The sequence below is a fragment of the Hermetia illucens genome, chromosome 4 (genome assembly GCF_905115235.1).
Source record: "Hermetia illucens chromosome 4, iHerIll2.2.curated.20191125, whole genome shotgun sequence".
NCBI classification, from domain to species: Eukaryota; Metazoa; Arthropoda; class Insecta; order Diptera; family Stratiomyidae; genus Hermetia; species Hermetia illucens.
Window position 1 is genome coordinate 143,784,563 of NC_051852.1, and position 26,738 is coordinate 143,811,300.

Sequence of the window (26,738 nt, forward strand, 5' to 3'; positions counted from 1 at the left end):
GCAGCAACATTCTGAATGAATTTGCGCAGCGAATTAATGTTATGAGGCCAGGATGACTATTGACTGAACACAGGAGCAGTTGCGTAAACTGGGGCTTTCGGAGATGGAAGAGCAACATTACCAGTGGAAGGTAATAAAAGAAATACTTTCGGAGATTTGCGAATCCGGGCTCAGTTTGAGATGAGAGCAGCTGAAAAACTGTGGGGGTGAATTGCGTTTATTGATAAAAAGGAGCAGGCATTCTAAGTGTTCTAGGCTTACTAGGCTACAACGTAACAAAGGATTTGTTTGACTTTGGTTTTTACTATTGAAGTCCTGACACTGACAGTTCCTTGCAAAATTCCTAGATTGCCTACCGTAGTAACCTCGCTGATATATTCAAATTTCCTTCAAATCCTATTCAACATTCATCAAAAAATAATCCAATGAAGTGGTTCTGCATACACAGGGATCTGAATACAGTTTCTGTGTTTAAACCGATTGTAACTGGAGGACTTTCGAAAGTAACTGAAAGTTGCTGTTCCGAGTTTCCAATGTTAAACGTGCAACCCCCGATTACTAATGGAAGTCTGAAGAAAAAAGTCTGCAAGGAGAACACATTGTGTGTGTGTACGAAGCAACCAAAATGGTAGTCGACAAAATCGTAAAATTGTTGTCCCTGGGGAGAATTCAATATGCCCGAGTAATGACTTTGTTCACTTTGTACATTGCTGTTGCTGCTCCTGTTGTTTGAAGGAGCCTGTTTACTTTTTCATTTACTTTACTTTCTCTTCCATATGTTCTTCTTTACGACCTGAGTGCGTGGCAGATTGCAGACGCCACCTTAAAGTATTAAAGTCTGAGCTGTAAGGACATATTTTTATTCTGGCCCAGGCTATCTTTGGCTTTTCCGGGAGGGATATGTTTTTTCCTTCTTTTAGGCAAGATTAAGGATGTCATTTTCATGTGATGATGTCAAAAAGTTTGCAGCTTGGATTTTTTCATATTATATCATCTCGTCCTCATGGTTTTAAATGGCGTGAAGGTTCTTTGGTAAATTAAGTTGGATTGGATGGGATTTTCGGGAAGCTTAAAGAGAATGAACAGGTGCGAGAATATTTCAATAGATTGTTATTCCTCTGATTTTAAATGGTTGCCCCTTTGTAAAAGGATAAATTGGAATAGTTTGAGTATTACTTGCTTGCTTAGGATAATCAAGAATTTCACAAAATTACAACCCTTTATAGAGTCGTCAGACATTTAACTAAGTTCCGCACTGAAACGAAGAATCAGATAAAAATTGATCTGGAAGGCATATTGGGATATCTAGACACCACAAGAGAGGGACTTTATAAAACTATGAAATGGCTCAGTTGTGAAAACTTACATCTCTTCCTTGAGGTTACAGGTTCCGATAACTATTTTGAGGACGCCGCCGACCTCGTTTTCGTTCAATTTGCCCTCCTCTTCTAGTAGAGATAGTGCACCTCATTCACTAAAAGATGCAGATACATACATGATTCTTGCAATGATAGACACTACCTCACCTGATGATGGCCTATATGTGTTGCATACCTTTAGAATGATTGGCCGGAAGGCGAGCTTACCCTCCCTGGGCTAACAGTATTGACCAATGTTCCTGGCTAGACAAGAGCCGCATATACGTTGTAGGATGAATTTTACCATTCCTGCGGTGAGAAACCTTCGACCAAATCGACTCATTTTAGGCATTATCCTTTCTGAAGATATTTTATTGCCTCCTTTTGGGCATAATCCGAATACCAGGTACCTAAAGATCGATTTTGAAACGATCTTGTTATTAACAACCGGGATACTCCTCCCGGCTTACTCCTACGTTGAGAATTGTGCCCACCCTTCTGCTAACTGCACTAACTGCATTTCACACTTTTCGGGATTCGAGCATTCACAGAATGATCATCTGCACTTATAAGGGTCTTATCAAGTGAAGTTGAAGCTGTTCCCTCTCATTTGCAAATCGCGGATATATGAAGAGTATGTGCCCATGGTCCTTGTAAAAACCTACGGTATCCACCATGCCCAGTTAGAAACTCGGTCAAGTGATAGTGAACTCTCCATGGCTGGGCATAATCTAAAGCAGAATATTCGGAATCAGTCTCTAGGTCCACCTCCTCTTGTGAGAATTATCCTAACGTTCCTGCCACACCCTGATTTTGCGCGCTCTCTCTTCTCGTCGCCGATCTAGTCACTGTCACTTTCCAATTGTATAGGGTTCGCATCTCCTCAGCCAAAATATCAATTCCTGCAATTACGAAAGCTGCTTCGTCTGACGTTGTTCGGAGTGCACTAGCGACTTTTAACGCACTCAACCATATACTGAAGATACTGTTCTCCTATACGTCTGAACATTAAGGGCTTTTGTCCAAACGGGTGCTGCATACAGTAGAATGGATGGACGCACTTTGGCTACAAATAGCTCTCCAGGTAGTTTACCACTCTTTGGTAGCAGCAGCAACACTTGCCTTTTCCACTGAGTCGGGAAGGTGCCCTCTTTCAAGCAAGTATTCAAAATGGAAATGAACCACTCCGGTCTTGCTTTTATCACCGCATTCAACGCCACGTTCGTTTTCCATCCAACCCGGGTGCTTCCCTCTACCTTTTCGCAGGCAATGGTAAGCTCATCCTCTATTATACTTGGGATATTGAATTGACAATAAAACTGGGCACTTTATCTGCGGGGCCCTGCTTCCTTTCCATTTAGCCATTAATACTCTATAGGCTCCTTCCCAAGGGTTGATGTTGGCCTCTTCGCAGAATTCTTCAAAGGAATTCCGCTTACTTTCCCCTCTTCCGCAGCTCTCTTCGACTAGTTTTGCAACTCGCCTTTCTTTGAGCAATCTCCTGCTCATCATTTGCGCATTGGTAATTTCTTCTCGCTTGCAGGCATATGGCACGCAGTCGTCTGATTGCGTCATTCCACCATGGTTTCGGTAATCTATGAGCGTTATTTGAAACCTCGCTTTCCCACTCGGTAGACCATGCGTTGTATTCCCCAACGATAACAATAGGGGATCGTATACTTGCGTCTAACATCAGTTCATGTGACATTCGCTCATACTCTACGCTTGTTGCACCGTTAATTTTACCTCTTAGGACCCCTTATCAGGCGCTGCGGTAATTTCTTCGGACGGGTATCGTCTTGTCGCTCAAATGGCGCATTTTCCACTTTTGTCGGTGGCCCACACCGCGTTATCTTTTCCTCTTTATGGTTCGCTAATAATCGCCAAGTCCACATCGAGCTCTTGGACAAACTAGCTTAAAAGATCGTGTACGGCCTCACAATGATTGAGATTTATTTGAGTAAATCTCATTTACTTTTGGCTTCTGGTCCACTCCTAGAAAGCGGGCATATTCCGCCTCCTGCGGCGTTGCCTTTATCGTCAAAACCTGCATATTTACACAACATGTATTCAGGATCTTTCTCACAATTCCGTGCCAGGTGTCCTTTTTCGCCATACCGCCTGGACCGGTCAGACCTATCGTGCTTGCTTGCGTGGCTATGTGACCGTACTCTACACATTTAAAACACATAGTAGGAGATATTTTCTCCAGAATCTTATAGAAACCCCATGGTATCTTGGCTTTACCAGCTTTCAGGGACTTGTTTGCCCAAATAGCTGGCAAGCTGATGATTGCCGTTTGCGTGTCACCGTATGCTTTCCGAAAATTGTTTATTGCGTCAACATTGCCTTCTCGAATTTGAAATTGCCGCATGAGTTCTCTCCATATGTCCTCCTTCGTCGTGTTATCTCATGGATTAACTGCTTCACCGTAACTTCCTCACCTAAGGATCCACCAACCAAGTTCTGGTAGTTGAGCGTTCTTTCGTCCTGTATCTTCCGAAGCTCAAGAAGTAGTTCTCCCTTCTGCATTCTTCTGATCCGTGTGATGTTGTCTCCCAGGCTGCTTAACATCGGATCTCCCTTGATTCCCCGCAGAATATCAGCGTAAGAGTGGTCAACTCCGCTTTCGATAACAATCGCATCCGGACGCGATTTTCTTCTTTCTACCTGCTTTACAGTTGTCCAAGCATTTGCTCCCATTTTCTGGGATTTTATTTGTGGAGCCTATTTGAGGTCCAAACGTTGCACTCCCTCTGTTGCTGGGTCTTCGGAGCCTCGGTTTTTCTTTGGTGTTGGAAGTTTTACAGGAGTGTCCCCCATTCTTTGCCTGCTCCTCTTTACGCTCTCTACAACTTCCCACTTTGGAGTGCTTGAGTGGTGAGTGGCTCGTTCCATCCTTTTCGTAGCAATAGGAACCTGCTGCAATGGGGTCACCGTAGAAGTTTATAACTGTCCTGTATTCGGCGTGCATTGGTTCGTTGAAACTAACTCACCCATCGCATTTTCGTAGGTGCTTTCAAGATGCCGAACAACCACCTTAACATAGCGATGGACATTATGCGTCGGGCGGACAAATTCGTGGAACATGTTCAGGGTATTATCCATCTCCTTCAGGTTATTTTCCACCCTGAGTACTTTTGCTAGGACTGCATCAATCCTCTCGTCGTTGGCGTGCACCGCTTCTTCTATTCTGGGCCCGGTGCAACCTTTGCCATTGTCAATATCTGGTCGTCTAGGTGCATGGTGCTACTTGCAGTGCAGCGTGGTATTGTTGATGCCATCGCCTCTGGCCCCATCTATTTTTGGTCGCCAGATGATTTCAAGTTGGATGCGTTCTCTGATGGGGGCGGGATTGTGTCGCTTCGAGTAATGAAGCAATACTAGTCTGCGACTCACTGCACAGTCACGTGCGTGAATTGCGGGAAACGCTTGACGAGTCTTTGGTGCAACAAGGGGCGGTGAGATGTGATATCTGCCCCCGCCGTTATTTCGTAGTCGGAGCGAATGATGAAGAGGTTCATTTCCTCAGTCCAGTTCATATGCTGTATTCAGGAAGGAAGAACACCATCTGACTGGCAAGAAAGTACCATTGTTCCAATATGGAAAAAGAAGGGTAGTCCAGCGGAATGTTCAAATTACCGTCCGATCCGGTTACTTTCCCATACCATGAAGATTTTTGAACGCATTCTTGACAACCATATTCGCGAAATCGTTGAAATAACCGTGAATCAAGTCGGATTTGTCAAGAACTGCGGAACTACTGACGCAATACACGCTGCGTTGTTACTCATGGAGAAACACCCTCTTTACATTGCCTTTCTGGATCTAGAGAAAGCGTTTGACTGTGTACCACACGAACTCATCTGGTATGCTTTACGACAACACTTAGTGCCAGAAGAACTGGTGCGCTGGGTTCATTGCTCTACCATGATCCGAAAAGTAAAGTTCGAAGTATGGCGGGCGCCTCGGGGTCTCAGATCTAAAATTTACCGCAATGTCGTACGTCCAGTCTCTCTCTATGGTTCTGAGTGTTGGCCGACTAGAAAAGACAATGAACGGCGTCTTGCGGTAATGGAGACGAAGATGCTACGTTGGACTAGTTTAGATCACATCTGAAATGAGGATATCCACGATCGTTATGGGGTTGCACCGATCGTGGAAAAGTTGCGGGAGAGGCGTCTTCGATGGTATGGTCACGCAATTCGTGCCAACGAGAATTCACTTGCCAAGATTGGTCTGAACATCGAAGTCGATGGTAAACGACCAAAAGGCAGACCTAAACAACGGTGGCTTGATACGCTAGATGGGGATTTGAAAGCCTCGAGATTGCACCCAGATCAAGCATTCGATAGAGCCAAATGGCGAAACCGATCACGACGAGCCGCCCCTGCTTGTGAACGGGACAAAGGCTGAAGAAAAAGAAGGCTTCATATGCTGCTTACGCGTACCTGTTGAAGTGGTCGACGCAGATTGTGACGAAACAACTGCAGCAGCCACACCCTTGCTTCTGATCATCGTGGGTTTCGACACCGTGCTGTTCATTACGGGAGCCCGACCCAGTCACCAAGTCAGACGACTCCCCCCGGTTGTCCGTACCGGACCACAAATTTCTCCCTCTCCTCATTTTTGGGTTTGTCTTTTCTCTCTAACTACCAAGTGTGGTGATAGCTTCCTCATTGAGTTATGTGCAAGACTGCAAACTTCCTGCGCTTTCCTCACCCCCGGAGACGTTGCGGTGGCGTACATTTTTCACGGTGGATTTGCTTTTTTATGACGGTCCAGTGCTCATTGACATTCTGAAGCTTGTTGTTCAGTAGATCTGCCGTTCGATCAGTAAGGTAGCTCTCTTACTGTCGAGCGACAGCTAGATCATACAAGCAATTGATGTTGAACTTGCGGTGTCGCAGTTCCCCTATTGCGGAGCGTGAGGTGGTCGATATGATTGGTCGTACGGGGTCGATCAGTTGAAACCCAACTGACCTTATAGCAGGCTCTGTGCTCGAATAATGGCCGTCTTTGTCCTTCACAAAATCATATCTTTAAGGTCAGTTTTACACTCCTTAAGTATGTAGTTTTCACATCTCCTACACTTATTTGATTTGTTTTAGCCTTGAGCACATACTATGAATTCAAATTATCAGAAATACCGTTTGAAACGTGTTTGCTCCCTACCTCCCTCCCTCATCACTTTGGGCGCTGATAATTCGACTGTTCCAGTGCTCGGTTTTTGCAGCTCCGTAGTATTAGAAACTCCGGCTTAAATCATCTTTCTAGAGTTATTAGGATATCTTCGTTTATCACGGAGTTATCGCCAGATGTGCTATTTCTCCGTTTTTCAGCCACACTTCCATCTGTTGTCCTTGTGTATTGCACGATAGAGCAGTTCCCAAGTATTGGTCGGCTGTTTGGTCATTATGATTGCCAGTAAACTTGGAGTCACACTATTTGAGCGTGTGGGCAAAATGTGACGCCAAACGCATGCAGAAGAAGTTTTCTGCTGTATTCCCGGAAAATTTTCCCAGTTCCAGTAATAAATCTCCTTTCAAGAGTTTTGAATTCCCAAGGTGTTACCTTGAAGGTGTCTATCACCTTTGGATTGGATGTAGGTCATCTCATCTTTTTGGAGGGAATTATTTCCTTTGGCGCAATCTTAGTCTGAAGCTTCTTAGTTTCTGTTGACGTTGTGTGTTCGTTCGTAATGTTGAGATGGGTATCACTGCTTCCGCGATTGGGGTAGGTACCTCTGGTTTTCCAGCTTTCATTCCTTTAATTTAGGACGACTTGCAAGGACTTGCGTTTTACCAATTTTGGAATTTCGAAAAGGCCGGACTCGGTATTGTATTAAGAGCATTTTTCTGTTCACTCAATGACTCCGAACTGCTAACTGATGGTTCACCAAATTTTGCTCCTTCATTTGATTTTTTGCTGTGGGCCCTTTTTCCATTCCTCTATATTTATCGGTTTTCCGAGAACTCGTCTGGCGTTAATTTCCCGTTGTTTTTGACATCGAGGAGGATTTCTCTAGATCGCCGAACTTTTGTTTAGGAATGGACAACTCTAAGTTGAGTGTCATTTTTTTGCACACTACATAAAATTAGTAGTAACTTTCAGAGCTAAACTAACTGTTAATTTTAGATTTTAAGTAGTAAAACTGAATATTCTGAGGAAAATCACGAGTAAGGTACCTACATGCGAATGTGGCCTCAAAAATATTCTATTACGATGTCTTTTCAGGAAAAAACTAATTCGATTTGCGCTGCTAACTCAGGTTAAGCGAAGCGTTTTCGGCAGTGCAATGGTCATCTCCTTTGCCTAGGATATCACATCCTAATTTAACAAAGGACTCCAGCTGTGTGTATCCAGGATGGTAGTTCATCGCTTGTTTACGTTGTTGCACTTATCCCCGCCAAAGGACTAGCGTATTAGGGAAAATAGTAATAAAATCAAACGTAGCAAGCAAATCAAATATTAATGGAAAACATGGGCCGACACAGTCATTCGACTGGATTCCAGGAATGGAATAAAAAGTCTGCAACCGTCGGCGTCGTTCAAACACATGAAAACATACCTAAAATTTTCCCCTCGGGCAACATTTACTTTTCTTTGGTTGATGTTGTTCGACTTCTTCCAATATCCTTGTGTGTTACGTTTACGATTCAACATGGCAAAAGCATTTTGTCACAATCTTAGCGGAAGCATCACAAGTAATTTATTACACTAAAATATTCTGCCTTATTCTGCTCCACTCGCACCGTTTATGTGCATACACTTGTCCGGGGGTCGTAGCAATGCAATAGCCTCAAAATGAGGGTTGACTTTCATGTGTAGTCCCATTATTCTTAGCGTATTCCCTATTCACTTTGAAATGTCGACCGTGCAGGTCCTTTCCTCGCAGACTACCCTCCGCCTTCTGTCACTCAGGCGGTATTCGGTGTACAAACGTATGTGTGTGCCCATTCGTATCACTAAATTATTAAAGGACTTGTTTAGAGTTTCAGTTATAGTGTAATACACTACATCAATACCAGAGCCACTTGCATTCGCCGCCCTTATGGTAATCCGAATTCGCATTCAATTTGAAAGCGAACCGTTGCAGCAATGTCCTTTCCCCGTTTGGCCATTCTTGCACTATTATCTTGCAGGCCGCATTAGAACTGAAATAGGCAAATAATGGCAAGGCAGGGAAGCAGAGGGTGAAGTGACAGCCAAGCACGTACCCCGACATTTCAATTGCATTTCGATTCACTGCTAATGTGGAGCCAAAATGCAATTCTGTGTAGAGCACTCAATTAGTGCAATAAATTTGAAAAGTGCTAGAGGAACTAACTTTGTTGGGATACTTTCACGGTGTGCAGTTTTCCCCGAAGTGGGGGTTGTTTATGTTATATTATTGTGTCGGTGATGAACACAGAGTGCGAGGAAGGCCTTCGGCGACTACTTGCTGCAGAAAGTTCATGGAGAGAAGATCAAATCCAAATTAAATTTTATGAAAGACTTTCTCCAATATTTTTCACTGTTAAGAAAACTTTTCACGCACCCCCTGGTTATTGCAACCAATTCAACATAGTCAGCCGAAGTTCCATTCTTATCAGGAAACGCTCGTAAAGTTTAAACATTCAGTAAAGAACGTCATTAGTGCCTTCCTTCACTTGGCTAGACACATTGCACCACATGAGAAGGTGCAAGGAACTTTCAGTACTGTGGTATCCGCCAAGAAAGGGTTCCTTCGCATATATTACTTAAATTTCCTGGTTCCTGCTACACCGTGATAATTAGAAAAAGCCGCTTTTTAATGATAATTTACTGCTTAGTAATTAAGGAAGAAATTAGTCAACGAGAGGTGTCTGCCTGGTGGCGGTGGAATTCCGAATACCGGAACCGGGCAAGTGTAAGCAATGGAGAACGAATGTTCCAATTAAATGCTGTGGAAACTAATTGTATTTTCTAGTTGGCATTTAAGGTTTTAAGGAAGGTTTACTGATGTTTCAAATGAGTTGGAAGTTTGTTTCCGGTAAAATTTAAGGGTATCCGTATAATACACCCCCCTCAAGTGTTAAGAAGTCGTAGGTCTCGAATTGTTCTGGGACTTCGAGAAATTAATTCGCCGCCGCGGCACGGATTTTGAAGACCTCCGAGAGTAATCTGTGGAAATCTTCATTTCAATGGAAGGCTTGTACTTGATGCCATTGCCGTAGTCAACTAGGAAGGAGAATATAGCCACTTCCATAATGGGAGAAACCAAAACCGGTCTAGGAGCGGTCTGCTTGTGAAAAAGACACGGCGGAAGAATAAAGGAGAAGAAAGTACAGGCTGAATTTTACCTATCAAGAGAGAGCGGAAGAAATGAAAGCTGGTGATGTGGGCTCAGCTAGTCCAATACCGGAAACGAATCCATGCTGACAGGACATCGCAAGCCTAGGAAGGCTCCCAGCCGATAGCAGCTACTGGAGACGAAGGCGAAATTCCTAGGCAAAAAGAACATAGATGAAGCTACACATTAGCTGTGGCAACAACCAGAGAAATTGTACGTATGCATGAAAGTGGAATCCTCGGCGGAAGTTGTGAGATTTTTAGCTACTGAGACAACCCACGACTCCCTTGCATTCATGCTCCGTAATATCATCATAGGCGTGTTCAGCGTTGCTTTCAGTTCGTATCATATAACCGAGAGTTTTTCTTCCAGAGAGAACCAGACAATGTAGAACATCGGGTTATGATCCGTCGAGTTGGACGACCAAAAGTTGTTGCCCTAAAAATCTAGAGGCAGTTCTTCACAATCGGCGATTGTTGGTTTCGCCGAATACTTAGGTGTCCAGCACTTCTGAAGCATAAGTTCGTCGGTATCATACTGCTGGGTGGCCTGCAACTTCAGGCCATATCTTAAAATCTCCTGCTGCTAATAGCTGCGATATTGATCTTGATGATTCTTTCGATGAAGATCAGCGGCCTCTTTCCAGTGGGACAGCTCCCGGGCCACGCCGTCAACTAGGCTAAACACTGACAGCGGCCGAGGGTTTTTGCAGCCGCAAAAAAACTTTTGTGACTATCTTTTGGGGACAATTTTAGCTGATCCTGAGCGCTTTCGCCATTTTTTATACCGAACGTTCCAGAATTCCTTTAATTTAACATGGATCTATTGCGTATTTTCTAGAGTAGAGGAAATGTTTTTTTGGGGGCAGTAGTAGGGTAGGTGAATGCGTTCATGCACAGTGTTTGATTTCCGTAGCGGTGCGCGGCGAACTGCTAACTTAATACCTCCCCGTCATCAGAGAATGGGCCTGGAACCGTTTGACACAGTACTTCGGACTAGACTTTCTGCCCTTCCGGCTTAGAGAGTCTTCAAGTCAGGGAATTCATTTCATCAAAGGGAGGGAGTAGGAGGAAGGGAGCTCTTAGTTCAAGGAACTCCTTACTGACCTGCTCCACCGGTGAAGCTCGATCTTCTTCGTAACAAGAAGAATTCGAACGTAATGCGCAGCACGACTCCATCCGCCAGCGCTCTTCAGCGTCTTTCTAACAACGTTGTCTGGAGAGAGTTACTCTATGCCAACATAAAGCTGTTGACCTAACCTATACCGTCTTTTGCAAGAGACAAAGGTGTGTTTAGGGTCTTTCACCATTCCATTGCAGAACACATAGTCAAGAAATCGTGACTTCCCAGTCTTGTCCAGGTAAGATGGGAAATCTGCATGCCCACTTAGAAGTTGAGAAAGGAAGCAATCAATCTCACCATGCCCTCAGCTACGTATCTAAATTGCCGATGAGCTACGCAGTCCATATGCCTCTTCGCTAATTTAGCAAAAGAATATTGTCACTCAGTAAATGCGTTAATATACATTTACATTCTTCACGGGCAACCGCCTCTCTTAAGTCTTCGCTCTTGCGGTTATAGACGGATTTACGTTCCTCAGTAAGAAGGGCAACGGAGATCATTCCTGCGATCACCTTATGGCTAGTTCGGAAACAGGACGATAACCAGACATCACTCGCAAAGTTCTCCATCTCTGCAATTGGGGAAAGCGCTTACGATCACTTCCTTGGAAAGGGCATCATGGGCTGATGTTAAACTTCCCGCCGTAGAGGAAAACGGGTAACGAGATTTGCATAAAAATATACCTTCTAGTAGATGTCCATGGCTACTTTGATTTGCTCGATGAAGCTCATCTTCGAGTCGATCATTAAACCTTGATTTTTAACTTCTTCTTTAACCGCTATGGGACGCAGGGTTGGGGATTCTCTTTCTGGACAAGATGTCTACTTGAGTTATTTCCAGTGCCAGGTTGAATTTATGAGCAGCCATCCATTCGCTTACCTGTCGCATCAATATGCCAAGTCTGCTTTGTTCCTGTTCAACAGTGCGTCTGATAAAAAGAAACACAACGTCATCTGTATAACCGGCATGTTGAGTCTTAGCAGACTATCCTAGGAAGCATCCCTGAGGCTCGGTCTTAGAATGGATTCGTGTGCTACTCCTCGAGTGATCTCCATCCTCCTCTGCCCATCTAGTGTCATATAGAACACGGGGCGGTCTCTTAGATATTCCCTCAATATCGCAAGGGCAACTTGGCTCCTAGAATGGGTTTGTGTGTGTCCATCTTACAGAATTGAAGACATTTCTGACGTCAAGCGTTATGAGGAGCATTATCCGTCAAGGTCGGCGACTGTATGCCTTGCCTCCAGAACAGCATCCACCGTGGATCTCCCTGCTCTGAAACCGACCTTTCTTGTGAGCGGTAGCACGATTCAGCGAGTCAACTCCTCCTGATTAACTTTTCGGGTACTTTCCCGACCGTGTCTAGCATACAGAGTAGTCGGTATGTAACTCGCATACCGACTACTCTTCTCTTCCCTTGTTGATCAGCAAGTATTAGACATCCCACACAGCAAGTCTGGCCGATGGTGGAAGACCAATTTATAATTTTCCGCTGGAATACTATCAGGAACTGCCCCTACTTATTTTTCGTGGTGAGAACTATTTCTTCGAGCTCTTTCACTGTTAAAAGGAGGCAGTCCTCGACGCTTTCTCCGCTGTTGAAATAATGCCCGAACAATGCGTTCTATCTGGTCGGTACCAAGTTTACAGGGTTTCCGTAGAGCCGCAATTTTCCGGGTGACAAGTTTATAGCCTCATGGATTCCCATTTACTTCGTTGATTAGGTTCAGCCAATTGCTTTTATTTATCGCGCTGCGGAATCTCCTTTTAGATGATTCAGACTTTGCTTGTGATGCTTCCTTATCGGCTCGTAAACCTTGTGTCAATCGACAGAGCTTATGACATTCCTTGTTGACAATTTCCGCCGTCTAGCAGTACATAAAAGGCTTATTACGGCTGGGGTCCCTTCGGGCATGGAAGCTATGCAAGCTGTCGTTATCAAGTTTATCACTGAATGACAATATTTACGCTACCAACCCTGAAATGCACAACTCTGCGGTGATTCGGCCCAGATGCCCCGCCATCCCAGCAGGGAATGCAATTCCTTTTTTTGTTGTAGGTTTTGTTTTGGCGAACTTCTTGATTGAATCTACAACATGCTGTCGTGCTGACGGGTCCCTGTCAAGTTGCACACATGTGAATAGTCCAGACACCGCTAATACTTTATGGGGGGGATTTTCATTCGTACCCTACATACTACCAATCCAATTTTCATTTTCCCGCTGTTGCGGAGTTTCCTCGCATATTGCTCAGTGATTTCCACTACAGCGAGTTTTGCGCTTCGAGCATGATAAGTGATACCCATCCGCGTATTGGTAACCTCTCGGCATTCATGCTTGGCCTCCTCCTTTTCGACCTTTTCTATGAGGTAGTCAAGATGTTGGATTTTTAGAGAGCACTACTCATCGCTTTCGTGAAGCTATTACCTAGGACGCAGGCATCAAATACATTCTTTACATTTAGGATTCCCATCATGCCATATTTGCTGATACTACTCCTTTCGTGAACTACATCTTTGGCCAAGCTAGTAACTAATTAGATAGCACCAATGATTGATTTGTCTTTTCGGAACTTATACAGTCAAATTGAAAGGAATCCTTGGCTTCAAAAAATCGGAAGCATTCTATTCTGGGATACCCGGTCTAGCATATTCATTGTAGTGTCCAGAAGACATATGTGTGTTTAGGGGGACGGCTTACCTAGAGGTTTACCAATTCAACGACTACGTCCGGGCTGAATTTCATAGCGAATTTAAGGGCTTTATTCGGTATACCGCCCAGTCTCGGGGATATAATGTCACATATTTTACCGCTTATACCTAGTAGCTCCTCTTTCGGTACTGCTAGAAATGGTTCGCGTCCGCCTACGAGTAAAGCTGCTTAAAGCCTTCTCTCTTACTACGCTGGACGACTTCTTTAAAGGTGTCCTTTTTGGCATTGTTCGATCCTACCGCCTTCTAGTGGCTGGCTTGTTCTTTTTTGAATTCTTCATATTTGCCATTTGTTGACACACTCTCTCCTTTATCTTTTATGGTCTTTCGCATTAGCGGGGATCTCAAAGTTGACCAGTTTCACCTAAAATGGATCTTCCTCTTGGTCCTTGAATGCTGCTGTCGCTCCTCTTGAATAAAATCCGTGATAATTTTTACATTTTTTGTGATTAACCGATCTGGTGTCTTTTCTGGTGTTCTCGATAAGGTCATACTTCGCTGAAATATTTCTCTCTCCAAATTGAAACCACTTGAAGGATTAGATGTCACAGTGGCCAAGTTGTCTACCACCAAAGCACTCGAGGATACCACTTGTTCCCTCCCAAAAACCGCTGCTTCTGGGGCCCTGAGTCCCTGCACCGTCAGTTTGGTCCTTTCCTCCTATCCCAAGGTGATTTTATATTCTCTGTACCTTCTGCATGGACGCATATTAATACATCAATAGAAATGCTCTTCTCCGCCAACTGAAGTGGTGGCTGATGAAAGATCTTATAGCTCCCCACAGGAAAACTAAGGGATCTGGTAACGTTTGTCGGTTGAAGTGGTCTTACAGTTTTGATACGTTATGGCTGATTGGGGCAACGAAAACTAAAATAATTGATCTAGCAGTTTTTATTTCTAAAATTTTAATTTGAGATTGGCGGATGCTCGATAAAATCCGACTGTAGGACCACCCTTATTTAGAATAGCTATTACAGACGCAAATACAAAATCCTGGTAACAAACTTCAGTTCCCTAAGTGAATAAGGAATTTCTTGACGATGAAACCCCAATCAGAAACTCTGAATCACAAGCTTTTCAAGCTCTTTAAAGAGGTTTGCCCTGTTACTCGACACAGACTGGTTAAACTCCAAAGCTCTTAAAAAGAATAGTTCTACCTTCCTTTTGAAAGCCGGATGGAACATGAACTCCAGGGTTGAGTCAGTGTAGATTCCTTTCAACGTGGAAAAAAAGGTGAAGAAGTAGCGTGTAGATAATCAATGGTTTCTGCATGGTTTTAAACTACCCTAGCGCAGAGACCATTGCGTCTTGAAGTAGGTGTTGACCGCGTCCTGACGGCGAAAGCAACAAAAGCCTGGTCCAAACAAGATGTGATTGTCCCGCACTCTGATTTTTTTTTGGAAAAGGAGAACTATGGGGACCCCCGTAATTTTCATCCCGGGCTCAGTTTTTTCGCATCACCTTGGGTCCAGATTGCTTTTCTAGGGACCTGGACAATTTTTTGGAAAGAACCCTCTGTCGAAAAGTCCTGTAGATGTGAAGATGAAACAAACTGCTTCTGAAGACGGACCTTTGCTTCGACGTGCGGCCTTAGACCCCTTCCAGTAATCATTTGTCAATGATTGCTTATGCATTGACATTTTTTTTTGGGTTGAGTTGCGACAAAAGAGTTTTTACTCTAAGCTAGCCTTACTGTAAGGAACTGTCTGCCTGGGTATAACCACCACAATGACATAACATCGAGATGCATTACTCTTGGATATATACATATTTGAGGATCAGAGTCAATTGCCCACTCTCACCCGGGCAATAAAAACGACGTGTTCCATTTTAGTGCAACATGCATGTATTTTTAATATTTTACAAAAAGGGACTTACTAACCAGTTGATGCTCGGAACGGTTCTCGGTGGCCGTGTCCGTGCGCTCCGTTTGTAGATGTATCGTTGGTTCCGCCTCCAGGGCGTCGACATTCCAAGCTATTCTCCGTAGTTGGCTCCTTCTGATTTGCCCATAAAGGTCATTGTAGATGATCCTTGCGTGGCCGTCCCTATTTGCTGTTCGTCCAAGAAGAAGGGAAGAAGCGTGGGTCACAGTGCACTCGAAAGACGTGTCTTGCGTTGGCCGATGCAAGGAGGACTTACACTTGGTCTTCTCAAAAAAAGGGTTCTGGGGCAGGGGCTAAGCTTCAGATTAAACCAAGAATTGGGGACAATATACAACAATCTTCCAGGCTAAAGTGTATGCGATCCTAAGGAAAGCAACGTGGATGATTCACAAGCGATTGAAAGACGGGTGCATCACGATCCACAGGGATAATCAAGCCTCACTGAGGGTTTTGATGAGTCCTCTGTTCACCTCGAGAATCGCTCTGTAATGTAGAAATCGTGAGACACACTGGAACCGATAATGAGTGCCCCGACTATGGACGCATCATACATTACCTGCTTAGTGGTGAAGTAGTCCAGCTGCAGCGAGAATCATCACATCCACTGATGGAAATCCTGCAATATTGAAACGATTTTGGGATATTGCGTTAGATGGGGACGTCGAGTACAATCAACTTCTACGGTCTGGTGCTCAAAAGCTTTGACTTTTCCCCCGTACAAAAGTTCAACGACTTTGGCTTGCTAAAGTTCTATTGAAGGATGCAATCTCTCTTATTTTCCTATAAATCATGCAAAGGATGATTTAAGAAAATACATATGTCACCATATGGAAGTATTAAACCCCGTTCGAATCCAAATAAAAAGGAACTGTTTTATCTGGGAGTATCTATGCCTACAGGTTCCCATCTAACTTGAAAAAAAAAGTTATGTTAAAGTCCATTTGCTATCGCCCGGGCCATATCCTATTTATGGAAAATACAGTAAGGAAGGGCACCTTTGGTGAATTTGGATTTACTTTAGCTAAATAATCCGTGGGACATTTTAAGATATTGTAACCATCAGAAGAGGTATTAATCAATGAGGATTTTTCCGTCGCACTATTTTGCGAAAACTTAGTATTCTCCAGTTTCATACCAGGTCGACTTACCATTCAAGTGGCAACACGGAAATAGTGTTGAAAACTAACTAAGATACTCCTCTTTCCATTATTTTGCGCTTCTTCCATTCAGTAAGGAACTAAATGGCGGTTCTGTAGGGACAGAACCACAGAGCCAACAACAAGGGTATATAAAATGAAATTAGGATACATACAAAGAAGATTATAAATCATCCATCGGAAGGACATAAATTAACTATCCAGACCCTAAGCAACACCATTCGCTGACAGCTGCTTTATAAACTTGTTTCCTGGAGCAAGCGTCCCCCATATTATTATGGTATAATCCTCGGAGTACGTACACCAGGAATAGATTTGAACCAAATGGGAAATTTATTGGCATGAAGTTGTGCATTCTATGATACACAGTTCAGTTTAGCGGTGAAAGGGTAAGAAACAGGCTGGCATTGCAGTTAAAAACTGTCTTCCGGTGAAAGTAGCTACTTTCTTTCGTGTACCGTGAGCAAAGCCACCTTTCGGCAATATAAAAGGGACTCCAGTAGGCGATTAATCTGTCCAATAAAAAATTTATTGATAATTTCAAGTGTTGGATGGGACAGTAATTATAGCTTGGAACGATTTGTAGCCATTGAATTCTGAAAGCTTTCGTGACTCATATATCAAATTACTTCCTAAATGACCTGAGTTAAGGAAAGTTAAAGATCGTCATGGAATGGCCTTTAAAGTGCTTCGTATTTTTGGAAATATCCTTAGCCTTAAACATTACGATAAGAAAGTCATAAAAAAACTATCAACTTAGCACAGCGACACTCAATCAAAGTGTCACTTCGAGTGTGAATACATTGTTTGAAGTCTGCTTAATTAATTTGTTCTCAATTGTACCTATAAACCTCAAATATAAATAGGAATTTTCTCATCAGGGTGGAGCGACAGCTTTTCCAGGAACTTACCCTGTCCCGCTCCTTCATTGCCGTAATGCAATCTTAATTTCAAACGATATTAGAAAATAATAGTAAGCAAGTACTGGGTTGGTATACTCGTAAGTAGGGGATTTTTTATGCGTTGAAGTCTTAAAGAGAAAGAGAGTGTGACCTCTAGAAATTTGACTTTCTTAGGAGCCCAATTCGTTCAAAATTTCCTCCCAAACTTAGTCTTCGAGTAACACAAAGTTTCTGTAAGATGGAAAATGGTTGAAAACACAATAATATTATGCTGCGGAAATGCCCTTCAAATAGAGAAGTTCTTAGAGAAAGATTAGCACGTCACTGTTAATGAAATTACTTTTTCGTGGGAGAGTATTTCCGATAGATGCGTGGGAAGCGCGACTTTTCAAAGGTGTCAATTTCTCAGTTTTATTCTAATAAATCAAATACGCCGCTTTGAGGACTTTCTAGAGACCATTCGCGGGTAAGTGCGTTTGAACCAGCAGCATCAGGGTTTTTTTCAGAAGATTCAGTCCAGGAGCCTTCCGATTTTTTAAGAAAGAGCAAGTTCCTATGTTATTTGGACAGAATGCTACTGAGTCCCGAAGATTCATTGGTGCTTTCGAAGTTATGGCAATAGTCCAACCAAGATCGTTTTTATGGCCGGCTTGTACTTCTTCAGGCAGTCCTTATAAGGCTTGTGCTAATATTTGTGCCTGTAACTGATGTTAAAGATCTGCCTGGTCAATTTCCTGAGGCTGGACAGATCTGCACTCCAACACGATGGCAATGTGTTCTTGTTGTATTCAGCACGGCATGAGATTTTGAAGGCGGTTTGGCAGAGCCCGACCTTTGACTCTAGTTTATTTGTCAAGCTAGTCTTATCATTTTGCAAACTCGAGCGTTTTTTGTTAATAGCTTCACCAATCTGTTTCTAGTCAATCCTCTTGAGGTCTCTGAAATGGTTAGAGACCTATGTAACGAGATATAGACTAAGAAGAATACAACTGTTATCTGAGAAAGATATCTGGTCAGACACTCTCAAGTTATCAGCCCCATTGGCGATTAGTAGAGTGATATCGAGGACCTCTTCCAAACCATCACAGTTCTCCCCAGTTACTTACCGATAGATTTATGCTAATAATAAAATCAAAGAATGGCTTAATTTTTTGTTGATTTCCAGTTGAGCTGTCCCACAACGTCAAATTTGGCAGTTCTTCAGGCGGAGCCATGAAAGCCGAGGAAATATACAGATTCTCTGCTCTCCAATCTGACCAGCATTATTAGCATTATCAGCTCGTTAGTCCCCACCGTTGACCTTCATCTGCTTTAACAGCTGGTTGTCGGCGTCGACTGATTACAGGTTGTCATCCGATTTTGCGGAGCGGAACAGTTTCACCTTTGCTTTCCTAATTTCTGCCATTTGTAGTGCATCCAGACACTCTCCACTTAAACGGAGTAGAAAATGTTGACTGTTTGCCTGAGGTTCTTCTTCCTTGATAACGACCTAGTTTTCCATGGAAATTCTGCAATTTTGATGTCGCAGGAATTGGGCGGGGTTCCCTTAATCCTGCGGATCTTCGGTAAACAGATGCAAGCAAACCGTTCTCCTGGTATCATTTTGGATGACTGCAGTGGATGGAGAGCTTCGCTCCGCCATGCTATTAACATAGTATGCTGGTCCCAAGCCCAGGTAAAGGAGGAGGGTTTGAGGCAACGTACTCTGTACTATCCTCAGTAAAACAAAAATAAAATGCTGAGATCAGGGAAAGAGATAAATAGAGTATAGTTGGAGTTATTCTACTATGCTAAATCCTAACTGATCTCTCTTGGTGACAGACCCCGCGACAGGTCGACCAAGAAAATGCATAGAATGTCGTTACAAACATGATGATGCTAGGGCGTCCACCTCAGTCGACGCGGCAGGATGGGCCCCGGTCCTGTCGAGAAATGGGCAAGGGTTCTTGACGCATGGACGGCGTCAGGACGTAAGCAAGTTAGTCCGCACACAACGAACAAAACAAATACGTGTCTGCACGCTAAATGTTGGTACCCTAACTGGAAAGACCGAGGAACTCGCAAGAGCCCTTCGGAAAAGGTGCATTGACATCTGCGCTCTGCAAGAAACCCGATGGTCTGGTGCCAAAAGCTGCGACATTGAACGCGAACGCGGTAATAATGGCTACAACCTTCTCTATTTTGGTAACCCACACGCTCAATATGGTGTTGGCATTGTCATCTCAGAGGGTTTCCGTGATGCCATCAAAGAAGTCGAACGATTTGATGATCGGCTGATGAAGCTCACCATTATATCAGCTGATCGCACTATTCACTTCTTCACCGCGTATGCACCACAAACAGGTCGACCTGATGCCGAGAAAGATGCCTTCTGCCAACTTCTCGATGAAAAGACTTGTCACGTGCCTGCTGACGATTACATAATCATTGCCGGCGACCTTAATGGTCATGTGGGTGAAAAGGCAGACGGTAACAGGTGCCATGGGGGACAGGGGTTCGGAGCGCGCAATGAAGGTGGCGAGCGTATAATCGATTTTGCAGACACCCATGACCTTGTACTTATGAATATATGGTTCATCAAACGATTGTCTCATCTTCCCACATTTTATGGTGGGAACAATAAAACGCAAATCCACTATATTCTCATAAGACGCCAATATTTTACCACTGTCACTGATTGCAAAGTCGTTCCCTATGAGACCATCGCACCTCAACATCGGCCGTTGATTGCCGTCCTGCGAATTAAGCCACCGATAAAACAGCGTGAGGAACGCACTGGCCCGCCGCGCATTAAATGGTGGCGATTTGCTGAGGAGAAAGAAGAAACGGTCTCACTCATACGATTGCCAACCATTACGAATGTGGAAGAATCATGGAACCAAATGAAAGCCACGATCCACAAAGCGGCCTCTGCAACCCTCGGGGTCACCAAGCCGGGTAAGCGGTACATCAACCGAGATATTTGGCTTTGGAATGATGATGTTGAAATGAAGGTCCGTAAAAAGAAACGCCTCTACCACAAATTTCTCGACGATAAAACGCCTGCTAATTGGCAAATTTATAAGAATGCCAACCGGGAAGCAAAGAAAGCGGTCGCTGTCACCCGAGCGAACCATTTCAAAAATCTTTACGATAAACTGGACACTCGGGATGGCGAGAGAGATCTGTATCGACTTGCTAAAAGCCGTGATGAACGCACACAGGATATCGAACACTTCTATTGTGTTAATGACAAGAACGGTACTTTGCTTACCAACCGTCGAGCCGCAACGGATAGATGGCGAGAATACTTCGAGCAAATTTCAACTGAAGAATTTGCTCATCCTCCACTTCCACAATCATTGCCGACATTTGGAGCAGTTCCACCAGTCAGCGCAACTGAAGTCGAGGTAAAATCGGGAAGGCAATAAAATGAATGAAATCGGGGAAAGCAACAGGACCTGACGACATCGCATCTGAGCTCTGGAAAGCGAAGAGCTGGGACCCAACACTGTGGCTCAGTGAATTCTTTAACCGGGTTATTCAGGAAGGAAGAACACCATCTGACTGGCTAGAAAGTACCACTGTTCCAATATGGAAAAAGAAAGGTAGCCCAGCAGAATGTTCAAATTACCGTCCGATCCGGTTACTTTCCCATACCCAATCTTGACAACCGTATTCGAGAAATCGTTGAAATAACCGTGAATCAAGCCGGATTTGTCAAGAACTGTGGAACTACTGACGCAATACACGCTGCGCGGTTACTCATGGAGAAACACCGTGAGAAGCATCGCCATCTTTACATTGCCTTTCTGGATCTAGAGAAAGCGTTTGACCGTGTACCACACGAACTCATCTGGTATGCTCTACGACAATACTTCGTGCCAGAAGAACTCGTGCGCTGGGTTCAATTGCTCTACCACGATACGAAAAGTAAAGTTCGAAGTATGGCGGGTGTATCAAAACCGCTTCGTGTCTCTGTTGGAGTTCATCAAGGAAGTGCCCTCTCACCACTCCTCTTTGTCCTTGTTATGGACACCGTCACACGGGATATCCAACGTCCAGCGCCCTACACACTGCTTTATGCAGATGATGTTTTCCTAGCATCTGATAGCAAAAATGATCTCGAGCAACTTGTTCAAAAATGGAATGATCGCCTCATGCAACACGGTCTCAGATTGAATTTAAACAAAACTGAATTTTTGACGACCGATCCCCATGAAACAGGCACAATCACTGTCAGCGGCAGTGATCTGCCCAGATCTGAGCGATTTAAATACCTCGGGTCAACGCTATCAGCCAATGGAGAACTGCGTTATGAAATTGCTTCACGCATTAACGCAACCTGGATGAAGTGGCGTTCCACAACTGGTGTCCTTTGTGATCGACGTATCAACGAACGTCTCAAATCTAAAATTTACCGCAATGTCGTCCGTCCAGTCGCTCTCTATGGTTCGGAGTGTTGGCCGACCATAAAAGACAATGAACGGCGTCTTGCGGTAATGGAGACGAAGATGCAACGTTGGACTAGTGGCGTCACACGTTTAGATCACATCCGAAATGAGGATATCCGTGATCGTTATGGGGTTGCACAGATCGTGAAAAAGTTGCGAGAGAGGCGTCTTCGATGGTATGGTCACGCAATTCGTGCAAACGAGAATTCACTTACCAAGATTGGTCTGAACATCGAAGTCGATGGTAAACGACCAAAAGGCAGACCTAAGCAACGGTGGCTTGATACGCTGGGTGGGGATTTGAAAGCCTCGAGATTGCACCCAGATCAGGCATTCGATAGAGCCAAATGGCGAAGCCGATCACGACGAGCCGACCCCGCTTGTGAACGGGACAAAGGCTGAAGAAAAAGAAGAAGAGTGGATGGAGAGCTTCACACTCTTCCATACATGATTGATCTTAATAACTCACCAACCAAGAAAATCCGTAGAGTGTTGGTTTTTGCATTCCATAACGTACAACCCATGGACCTCTTGAAAGGAATAGATGCAAGGGGTGAATCCCTTGTGTTCGCCTTTGTCATTCAAAAGAAGCTCAGTGACCATATCCGACAGCATGACCTCAACACTGGTCCACACCTCCCGGGCTAGTTTGCCGTTACCGGAATTGTCATCCGCTATCCGCCACCGGAATTGTTATCAGCAGGAGTCCGCAGTTTATTACTCGTCAGCTAGCTGTTGCTGCTTATCTGTCTGCGGTCTCCTTTGCTTAAGTTTTTGTTCAACTTCTTTTTGAGGTTGATTGCTATCAAATGTGGTGCGCTTCGCTTTCCGCTCGTTTCCCAGGTGTTTGCTGCTATATTCTTCAATAATCCTGCTAACTGCTTTCATCCCGCTTATCTACAGTACCGGCTTCCTCATATTTCGCAATCTTTCTTAGAATATGTATGGTCCTCTGGTACTTGCATTTGAGTAACGCTCAAGTAGATCTCCGCCTCTTATCAGATTTTGCTGATATTATTGTCAGCATTTCTCCAATCTAGGGTCGAAAATCACAGCCGATAACAGTTACGATGATGAAATCTGCGCACGGATGTTGTCAGCCAACAGAGCTTATTTCAGCTTACAAAAACTGTTCCGCTCGAAACGTCTCACCATAGGGTCAAAGCTCTTACTGTACAAGACAATGATCTTGCCAGTCCTTATGTATTCGTCGGAGACTTGGGTTCTTAGCAAGAAGAATTGCGAACACTTGGTCGCGTTCGAGAGAAAAATCCTCCGAAGAATTTTTGGCCCCTTACATGAGGATGGACGATTCCGTAGCCTACATAACGATGAAATCTATGAGCGATACCATGACCGTCCGGTTGTGGGCAAAATCCTGCTCAATAGGTTACGGTGGGCGGGTCACTTAATCCGTATGGACAAGGATGATGCAGCTCGGAAAGTCTGTAAAGGCAATATCTATGGTAGAAAAAGAAGACGAGGCAGACCCTACCTAAGATGGAGCGATGGTGTAGGTAAGGATGGCAGACAGCTTTTAGGGATATCGAATTGGCGGACCTCGGCGCAAAACCGGGATGTCTGGAGTTCCTTATTAAGGCAGGCCTAGACCGGATACCAGTTGTTGCGCCGTTGATGGTGGTGAAAAGAACGCTGTGCTAGTTTTCGACTCCAAGTGTTTTTGTTGGTTTTCCCATGAACATTATGACTGTAATGTACAGTGAACGGCGTCAGGACAGCCGTAGCGATATACCCGCAGTATTTGTGATTTTTCACCTGAAAATCCAACCGAAAACTAACCTTTTTTACAACCCTCGCCTTGAAACTGCGCGAATATTCAATCAGTATTTGACTCGTCCATCCTTCCAATTTCTGCCCGGCACATCGATTAGAACAACCGAGGCGTTTCCGGATATTATAAATTTTATTTCCCTTTCGATTTTATGATTTATTATTCATTTTTAGGATTATCATTTCTAATTCTCTTATTTGAATTCACTTATACTTTTAATTTTATTATTTACTATTTAACCTTGGATTCCCCTTTCAAGAATTGGCGGGTTTTCTGTTTTCTTTTCTTGTTGCTTCTCTGAATTTATATATATATATTATTTCCATTATCCATGGTTGTAAGGGCACTAGCATTTTACCACATACCATGCATTTTTGATAATTTCTTTCATTTGAGAAATTCCTTCTTTTCTCCTCCTCGTTGACCCCGAAACTTCGTACACATTAGGGAGATCCTCCAAATAATGGCCTGAGAATGGCGAGGAAATTAGGAAATCTCAGGGGCCGCGTCTCATTGAAAATCTGAGACAGAGGAAGCAGTGATTCAGGCTGTGATCCGTCGTGTATCTAGGTATTGTTGGTTCTTCCAATAATGGAGGCGAAACTGAAGTCAGTCGACGCACACAAAATCTGCTTTCACTATTTTTTAAATTTTATTAAATCGGTTTACTGTCTGTCTGTCTGTCAAACCCATTTTTCTCCAAAACCGCTACCCTGATTCAAACGAAGTTAAGTGGACATACATAAGATTTAAGTAAATGAAATTTGTCAAGCAAATCAACTTACGACGTCGCAAGCATTCCGCCCATTCTTTGAATATTTACAAATCCGTAGCAACATAAAAAAGGTATGTAGAATAACACAATTCTGGATCGTTTGAGCCAGACTGTCGTAGGTCATAGAGGGAAGCCATACGGGATCATTTTTCCTAAGCTTCTTAAAAGCAGTTTGTCCGGGATGCAACGCATATTTGACAACTGTTAGCAAATGGAAATCGACGAACGATTGCTAGAGTTAGATCAATTGTTGACTATGCATTGGTTATACTTCCACTCGTCTCTGGTCCATTCAACTCTCTTTGAGAAATTCAGTTTTGTGATTTGCAGTGTTTGCAGTGTTAACGTCAGATTCATATATCTGCAGATTGGCTTGCGGAACTTAATTGTATTGTCATTCTTTATATTTCTAATTATTCTGTGGAGAGTTGCCGAATCACCCATTACGAGCCTAGATGAGACCAAATGTTCACCCGTACATAAAAATTGGCTATAGGAAGGATACCCAGAATATAAACCAAATATTGAGGAGTAGGGAAAAGAAAGTTTTCTTTTACGGTTCAGAAATCCAGTGCCAGTGGAGAAGCCAAGTAGGCCTCGGCCGTTGAAATCCAAAGACCGCCGTGCCTCAGCAGACATGCAATGCTTCAAGAAATGGTAGTGTATTCAAAACGAGGCTCATACGGATCCTTTTTGTAGGAGTTCGAATGTTACAAGGGCAACGTTGCCCTTGACAGTTAAGATTCGTCTCGACATTATAAAAGGAGTAAGTGACAGTCAAAGGCCGGTGTACTGCGGATTTTGTGGAGAAGGCATTTATTGCGCTTCTAGAAGAACATTATGTTGAAAAAGGTGGGTCAGTTGTGTCATCGTGTAACTGAGACATGTAAAGCTACAATATTGTGGCAGCTTTGAAACGTGTAGGAATCCAAACTTTGTTTGTGAGCGGAGCTACTTTTGCAAAAAGCATGAGGGAAAACGGAACATTCGGGGCTAGACTTAGAAAAAGACATACAGGGAAGCATATAGAAAGGCTATACGTAGTTGTGACCTGAGACAAACACGAACCCGATAATTCTTTCCTTCAAGGTTGTCATGATAACTGAGGAGGAACTATGAGAAATCTGTGACCGTGTTGGGGATAATAAGGCCTCGGAATAGAACGCCGTTCCAAACAAAACTCTCGAATTGAATGTCAAAATCAGGCCCAAGTTGTTCATAAGCGTATTTGAGTTGTGCTCGATGGAAAGAGTGTTTTATGCTGAATGGGAAAGGCGGAAATTGATTCTGTTACCAATATCCCAAAAACCACTCGTATTCTCCTATCTATTTGCGCAAAATGCAAAGAAAATTGTCAGAAGATAAAATACTGAAGCAGGGGAGAGTTGGTCCCCGAAATACGTATTTGTATACATTACAAAATATTTTTAGTCAATAAAAAGGAAAATTTCTTCAAAGGCAAAGCTTTCAGTTGAGCTTCTTGGATATTCTAGCGACTGAGTCCCGATACTCCTTTCAAAAAAGGAGGGCAAATCAAAACGAGATGACGGCATACTTCGAAAAAGCTCTAAGGAAGGATCTGTGGAGTTGGTGGTGGTGGTTGGTGATGATAGTGACATAATTTCGAGAATGGCCGTTTGACCCATTTACTGATCCATGAAACCACTTTTACCGTGAAGACCTGTCGCTGACTAGGAAACCACTCACTATGAAATCATCGCGTCTACGTCAGCCTAATTTTGGTTTACCCCAGGTATCTGATTTCTTCAATACCAAGCATATTTAGGTGGCATCTCTCAATTCGGCACCTGGGGAGGCTCGTTGAGAGATTAAGAGTCCCTCAAGTGACTTTTTTAATTATTATTATTTCCTATTTTTATATTTAGTACTAATATTTTTAGATATCTTTTCACGCTTTACTAGTATTCTAGCAAATACCATTCAGTACAAAAAGGCTTTCCCCAATTCACCATAGATTGCCATGAAGAAAACATTTTTCAGTAAAAAGAAAATGTATTCACTAACCTTGCAAATGTACAAAACTTTTCAGGGAAAATATGGCATTGAAATGAGAATTTCTGGTTTTCCAATATGTTCCCGACAAACTTTTAAAAGCGGTGAGAACATAAGAAGTATAAGTGGGCTTATGGGAAAATACTCATCGCAAGTATTGTTTTCAGGAGCAATGGAAGCCTTCATAAATAAGTAGCGCTCGATCCTGTCACTTGGAATACAACTTTATCGATTTCTAATAACTATCAAGAGACAAATTTATTTTTAACGTTGGGG

At 43.5% G+C, this 26,738-nt stretch overlaps 1 long non-coding RNA gene across 1 annotated transcript; it reads left to right on the plus strand.

The window, feature by feature from the left end:
- The first annotated feature begins 325 nt into the window (after positions 1-325).
- LOC119655815 lies at positions 326-26,738 on the plus strand. Its single transcript, XR_005249956.1, has 3 exons — positions 326-682; positions 26,500-26,566; positions 26,630-26,738. It is a non-coding gene; the product is annotated as an uncharacterized LOC119655815 (long non-coding RNA).